Here is an 8,008-nt window from a genome sequence, read left to right as displayed (position 1 = left end):
TTGATGAGTACAAGACTTCAAACCGGTTTTGGGCGGAAGCAATCAACACCGCTTGCTACGCCATCAACCGTCTCTAGCTTCACCGAATCCTCAAGAAGACATCATATGAACTCCTAACCGGTAAAAAGCCCAATGTTTCATATTTTAGAGTATTTGGTAGCAAATGTTTTATTCTTGTTAAAAGAGGAAGAAAATCTAAATTTGCTCCTAAGGCTGTAGAAGGCTTTTTACTAGGATATGGTTCAAACACAAGGGCATATAGAGTCTTCAACAAGTCCACTGGACTAGTTGAAGTTTCTTGTGACATTGTGTTTGATGAGACTAACGGCTCTCAAGTAGAGCAAGTTGATCTTGATGAGCTAGATGATGAAGAGGCCCCGTGCGTCGCGCTAAGGAACATGTCCATTAGGGATGTGTGTCCTAAGGAATCCGAAGAGCCTCCACAAGCACAAGATCAACCTTCATCTTCCATGCAAGCATCTCCACCAACTCAAGATGAGGATCAAGCTCAAGATGATGAGAATAAGGATCAAGAAGATGAGCCACCTCAAGAGGAGGACAATGATCCAGGGGGAGATGCCAATGATCAAGACAAGGAAGATGATCAGGGTCAAAGACCGCCACACCCAAGAGTTCACCAAGCGATACAACGAGATCACCCCGTGAACTCCATCCTCGGCGATATTCATAAGGGGGTAACTACTCGATCTCGTGTTGCTCATTTTTGTGAACATTACTCTTTTGTGTCTTCTATTGAGCCATACAGGGTGGAAGATGCATTAAGAGATTCAGATTGGGTGTTGGCAACGCAAGAGGAACTCAACAACTTCACGAAGAATGAGGTATGGCATTTGGTTCCACATCCTAATCAAAATATTGTAGGAACCAAGTGGGTCTTCCGCAACAAGCAAGATGAGCATGGTGTGGTGACAAGGAACAAAGCCCGACTTGTGGCCAAGGGATATTCCCAAGTCGAAGGTTTGGATTTCGGTGAAACCTATGCACCCTTAGCTAGGCTTGAGTCAATTCGTATATTACTTGCCTATGCTACTTACCATGGCTTTAAGCTCTACCAAATGGACATGAAAAGTGCCTTCCTCAATGGACCAATCAAGGAGGAGGTCTATGTTGAGCAACCTCCCGGCTTTGAAGACAGTGAGTACCCTAACCATGTGTATAAACTCTCTAAGGCACTTTATGGGCTCAAGAAAGCCCCAAGAGCATGGTATGAATGCCTAAGATATTTTCTTATCACTAATGGCTTCAAAGTCGGCAAAGACGATCCTACTCTCTTTACTAAAACTATTGCAAATGATTTGTTTGTATGCCAAATTTATGTTGATGATATCATATTTGGGTCTACTAACAAATCTACTTGTGAAGAGTTTAATAGGATTATGATTCAAAAATTCGAGATGTCTATGATGGGGGAGTTGAAGTATTTCTTAGGATTTCAAGTGAAGCAACTCCAAGAGGGCACCTTCATCAGCCAAACGAAGTACATTCAAGACATACTCACCAAGTTTGGCATGAAGGATGCCAAGCCCATCAAGACACCCATGGGAACCAATGGGCATCTCGACCTCGACACGGGAGGTAAATCCGTAGATCAAAAGGTATACCGGTCGATGATAGGATCTTTACTCTATTTATGCGCATCTTGACCAAATATTATGCTTTCCGTATGCATGTTTGCAAGATTCCAAGCCGATCCTAAGGAAGTTCACCTTAGGGCCGTGAAAAGAATCTTGAGATATTTAGTTCATACACCTAAGTTTGGTCTTTGGTACCCCAAGGGATCCACTTTTGATTTAATAGGATATTCAGATGCTGATTGGGCAGGCTGTAAAATTGATAGAAAGAGCACATCAGGGTCTTGTCAGTTCTTGGGAAGATCCTTGGTGTCTTGGGCTTCAAAGAAACAAAATTCAGTAGCTCTTTCTACCGCCGAAGCCGAGTATATTGCCGCAGGCCATTGTTGCGCACAATAACTTTGGATGAGGCAAACCCTTAGGGACTATGGCTACAAATCGAGCAAAGTCCCTCTCCTATGTGATAATGAGAGTGCAATCCGCATGGCGGATAATCCCGTTGAGCACAGCCGTACTAAGCACATAGCCATTCGATATCACTTTTTGCGGGATCACCAACAAAGGGGGATATCGAGATTGCTTATGTTAGCACCAAAGAACAATTAGCCGATATCTTTACCAAACCACTAGATGAGAAAACCTTTACCAAGCTTAGGAATGAGCTAAACATTCTTGATTCTCGGAATTTTGATTGATACTTTGCACACATAGCTCGTTTATGTACCTTTGATCATATCATGTGCTATGACTAATGTGTTTTCAAGTCAACTCTTATGACTAAGTCATAGATTCAAAGGGAAATGGAGTCCTCGGCGAAGACAAGGCTTCCACTCCACTCCATCGTATTATTTACCCTTCGCCGTCACTCCGCATCGCTCTCCACTCTGGTATAATCCTTCACTCATATATTGTTTGCCAAAGGGGGAGAGAATTTAAAAAGGGCTCTAAAGACTCTGTTTTTGGCGATTAATGCCAAAGGGGAGAGAGTATTAGCCCAAAGCAAAAGGACCGCACCACCACGCCAATTTCAAAATTTTCGAAACAAAGTTGTTTTCAATTAGTATCCCTCTAAGAAATTCTATCTCATTTGGTATCTATATCTGAAGGAGGAGCTTTCAAAAATTGATATCTAAAATATTTGAAACAGGGGGAGAAAATTTCAAATCTTGAAAATGCTTCTCGAAATCTTATTCATATACCTTTGACTACTTGCAAAAAGACTTTGAAAAAGAATTTCCAAAAATATTTGCAAAAACAAAACAAGTGGTGCAAGCGTGGTCCAAAATGTTAAATAAGAAGAAAGCAATCCATGCATATCTTATGAAAGTTTAAATTGGTTTAATTCCAGGCAACCTTTGCACTTACCTTATGCAAACTAGTTCAATTCTGCACTTATATATTTGCATTGGTTTGTGTTGGCATCAATCACCAAAAAGGGGGAGATTGGAAGGGAAATAGGGTCAAGCCTTTTCCTAAATGATTTTGGTGGTTGAATTGCCCAACTCAAACAATTGGACTAACTAGGTTGCTCTAGATTATAAGTTCTACAGGTGCCAAAGGTTCAAGACAAACCAATAAAAATTCCAAGAAAGGGTTCAAAAAGAAAGGAGCAAAAGAAACCGAAGGCTGCCCTAGTCTGGCGCACCGGACTGTCCGGTGTGCCACCGGACAGTGTTCGGTGCACCAGGGAGATCAACTCTGAACTGCTCAGCTTCGGGTTTATGGAAATGCCACTCCGCTATAATTCACCGGACTGTCTAGTGTAGCACTGGACTGTCCGGTGTGTCAGCGGAGCAACGACTACATCGCAACGGTCGACTCTAACGGAAACCTGTAAAAGCTCTACAGTGCGTGGACATTGCGCGCAGAGTTAGAGCAGGCGCCAGAAGGCGCACCGGATAGTGAACAGTGACTGTTCGGTGCACCACTAGACTGTCTGGTGGGCCAGGCTATCAGAGCTCCAACGGTCGAACCCTAACGGTTGGGTGACGTGGATAGCGCACCGGACTGTCCGGTGCGCCCATCGAAAGACAACCTCCCCAATGGCCATTTTGGTGGGTGGGGCTATAAATACCCCCCAACCACCACACTTCAAGGCATCCAAGTTTTTCAGACTTCACATTCAATACAAGAGTTAGTGCAATCAATACAAGACACAAATTCAATAGAATCAAAGCCTCTCCAAGTCCCATTTCCACTCCAAGCAAATAGTGACTAGAGAGAGAGTTTTTGCTCGTGTTCTTTGAGCTCTTGTTCTTGGATCGCTTTTCTTCTTCCCCATTCTTGTTCTCAACACCTTTGTAATCAAAGCAAGAGACACCAAGTTGTGGTGGTCCTTGTGGGGTCTAAGTGACCCATTTGATTGAGGAGAAAAGCTCACTCGGTCTAGGTGACCGTTTGAGAGAGGGAAAGGATTGAAAGAGACCCGGTCTTTGTGACCACCTCAACGGGGAGTAGGTTTGCAAGAACCGAACCTCGGTAAAACAAATCACCGTGTCATCCGCTTTCATTTGCTTGTGTTTTGTTTTTGCCCTCTCTTTTGGACTCGACTTTATTTCAAACGCTAACCCCGGCTTGTAGTTGTGCTTAAAGTTTATAAATTTCAAATTTGCCTATTCACCCTCCCTCTAGGCGACTTTCAAGTGTTTTTCAGGAAATCACTACGCTTAAATATCCTTGCAGACAACATCTTTTGCAGGAGCAATAGAAGAGGATGGACGGCTTACAGCATCAGGCGCGACCTTGACATCAGCAACAATATCATCGGGCACTGCGACGCCAGGTCTCCTCATCAGGATCCGCCCAGCACGAACGACTTTGTCCATAGCCCTGTCACGCTGAGCCTTTAGGACGACACAATTATTCTCCAAACTCTTAATAGCAAGTTGACCGGCCTCCAGCTCCTGCGCGACAAGTTTCTTGGAGGCGCGCAGTTCCCTGATGGTGGAGTCCTTGGTAGACAACAGCTGGCCAAGTCAAGATACCTCATCCTAATATGCCTACAGCTCGTGGCGATGATGGTCTAGGTCAGACATGGTGAAGTGATGGCTCTTCTCCAGGATGGTCAAGGAGTTACTAGCGTCACGGTATAGCCTGTCCAGATTGTCGCAGGAAGCAACAAGTGTCTGTTTTTCTTCCTGCAAGCAGAGAATAACATTCAACATTGAAGCAAGGATAGCAAAGCCAGGTCAGCCAAGGAAGTTTACCTCATGTGCCATCCTCTCGGAACCAAGCTGGGCTTTCAGAGAAGAATTTAGGGAACGCGCACTATCCAGAAAAGTAGAAGTCTGGGCTAAGTCGGCCTGACTATGAGAGTACTTCTCTTCAAAGTCAGAACACCACCGAGCCAAATCTGATAAAGCAGCTGAAGGAGAACACGCGATTAAAGACAATCTAAGCAACTAAAGCAACTAGAGAAACCGTGAGTTCACTAACCAGAATTCGATGCCTTCAAATGGTCTATCTGTTTTTGGAGCAACAGAGGGTTCCACTGCAGAGATAAAGCTTGGTCGGGAACAGTAGCGCCGCAAGATCTCAGTTGGGCGGATACACCGTCAACAAAATCCTGTGGTCATGGATAGATAAACAAAAAAGATAATTCGCCAGTACGAATAATAAAGAGCAAAAAGTTGACTCACTTGAAGATTGGAAAGGAATAGGGGAAGACCCAACGCAGGAAGAGTCGGTGCATGGCTCGATGAGGGAAGATCAGCAGGAACAATCTCAAGAGCACGACTCGGGGTAACTTCAGCCCCACCAGCAGGCGGCAGGCTCCTGGCGTCTGGCTAGCTGACCTCTAAAGCGCCTTGACCAGCGAGAGCCGTAGAAACGTGCGTCACTGCAACCTCCTCGGACCGGACTAGGGGCGATCCAATGTGGACGTCCATGGAAGCAGTAGAGAGGGAGCATGCTCCAACACCCTTGGGGGTTGGGTTGCTACTAGCGCCACCCTCAGAGGCTGGGTCGCTACCAGCGCCACCCTCGGGGCTAGGTCGCTACCATCACCACCCTCGGGGGCTGGGTCTTCTGTAGCAGCCACCTCTAAGGCTGAAGGCCTCTCAGCCACCTCCATAGGAGTTGGATGACTTGGATCAGCGCTTTTGCATAGAAGACTGCCCTCTAAGGTCGACGATGCACGAGACACCACCCGGGTTACCTCTTGCCTAGTAGAATCATGCAGTGAAAGACCACTGAACAGATGGTCGGAATGTCAGTCTTAGGAGTCTATGATAAAATGTCTTCGAGAATGACCTCTTCCGGTGCCTGATCAAAGTCTGATATCGAAAGCCCTTGAAGGCTGACGAGTGCCGACAAGGCTTGGGAGGGAATATCGATGCCCCCGTCGCTGCCTCTATAGTGACGGCTGTTCTTACGGATCAGTGGAATTTCTTCTTCTTCCTCCTCTTCATCCTCGTCAAACACACCAGCAGCAGCCTGAGCATCATCACAACCTTCAGCATTGACCTCGGGAATGGTGTCCACCAGGCCATCACTAAGGAACAATGCAGAAGGACCAGCATCTTGATCCAGGCACGACAGTCGCTAAAGTCGTTTCTTCTTCTCCTCCTCCTCAACAGGTGCAGCCGGGCGGTTCACTCGGCGTGAACGCTTCGGGCGGGCACCTTCGGGTTTCTGAATCTCCACATCCTCGCTAAACTCTTGTCCAGTCGCGATGGCCATCGGATCGGTACGAGTAGAGTCAGACGATTCCCCGGCCAGCAGGCTAAGCACGACATCCATCTCAGCATCATCAGTGCTAGCTGGCATCTCAAAATGAGTTTGACTCTCAGCCTTGGGAAGACTCTGAAGTGGGGCAATCAAGGCTTCAATATCCTCAAGGGAGGGTGGCACTCTATGGCCCGGGCTACCATCATGAGCAGGAGGATTGGAGACAGACTCAGATAATAGCCTATTTGGAGGCAGGTTCCACGCAGAGTAAGCTAAGGGAGCACCAGCATTCGAGACCCTGCCCCTCAGTATCATATCCAATCGGCTCAGCAAGTCCTCATTGGGAATCTGTCTATTTGTGACCCAGGTGGAGTCATTGATGCTGCTATACAAATAAGCATGATAAAGTCTGTCCTTCAAAGGTTGAATGTTCTTGAAGACAAAGTCAGCGACCATGGCCTTAGCAGTTAGACCCCTATCCTTCAACGAGCAGATTTCAGCAAGCAACACTTTAGCTTCGGTTATCTCTAAAAAAGTGGGAGACTCTACCCAGCTAGGCGTACGAACGTCTGGTTACCCCCCTGACCGAGGGGGAGGGATTTGCCATGATTCTCCACGATGAACCACTCAAGACGCCATCCCTTAATGCCGTCCTTGAGGGGGATATCGAGATATTCCACTTTCCTCCCCCGGTGAAGTTCTAAACTTGCACCGCCAACAAGCTGATGCTGCCCTCCAGCCATCCCGGGTCGACGATGATAGAGGTACCTCCAGAGTTTGAAATGGGGGGGGGGGGGGGGAATTCCAAGAAAAGCCTCGCATAGATGTACGAAAATGGCAACTTGAAGAATATAGTTAGGGTTTAAGTGTGTCAGATTCAGATTGTAGAAATCAAGGAGACCGCGAAAATAGGAGAGATGGGAAGAGCAAGTCCACATATGAGAAATGGAACATAAACAACAGATTCATGGGTGTCCTCTGTCGGAACAGTGACCCAAGACAGATCCGCCAAGAACAGAGTTCCTTTGGTGGCAAAACCCCAGTCTCAACAAGGTGAAAAAGATCATATTCAGAGATAATAGACATATGATTACCAAAAAAACGGAAGCTGGCTGTTGGGATCGATGGGCAGGATGATCGTAGCAACGGCGCTCTGCCTCTTCCGCTTAGGAGCCATTGCAATCTCTTGGGCGGAACGAGCGGGCTCGGGATTCAGAAAAGCGGAGAAGCGACTGAGGAAAAAGTGAAGTTAGGGCTCAGAAATAAAAAAGGCACGTCGACGCGAGTATAAATGGGCTCCTTGGGTCGGGCATTACCTCTAAAGTGCTGGATCACCACTCGGAAAAGTAAAAGCCTCAGTCGTGACTCGAACATTACCTCTAAAATGCCAGCACTGTCAAGCACATAGACAAACCTTCAAGCGCGCAAACAAAAACCAACGCAACAGTGATTACTTGGATCAACTACATCCTTGATTCGTAATGGAGGGAGTAACACTAACTCGAAGCCGACTCATTATGAGTCAACTTCTTTTACCCTTGTCACTACATTTACATTACATTACATTACTACTTACACTACACTACACTACTAACTAACACTACATTATTCTACCGCTATTACTACTACTACTATCTATACTAATAATTTAACCGGTGGCATTATGCCACTGGCCTTGCCATCGCCGCCGTCGCCGCCGCCGTCACCACCGTCACCCTTGCTGCCGCCGCTGCAACCGTCGCCGCCGC

This window comes from Zea mays, chromosome 3, assembly GCF_902167145.1.
Source record: "Zea mays cultivar B73 chromosome 3, Zm-B73-REFERENCE-NAM-5.0, whole genome shotgun sequence".
In the NCBI taxonomy this organism is placed as follows: domain Eukaryota; kingdom Viridiplantae; phylum Streptophyta; class Magnoliopsida; order Poales; family Poaceae; genus Zea; species Zea mays.
Note: the sequence above shows the minus strand (reverse complement) of the source record.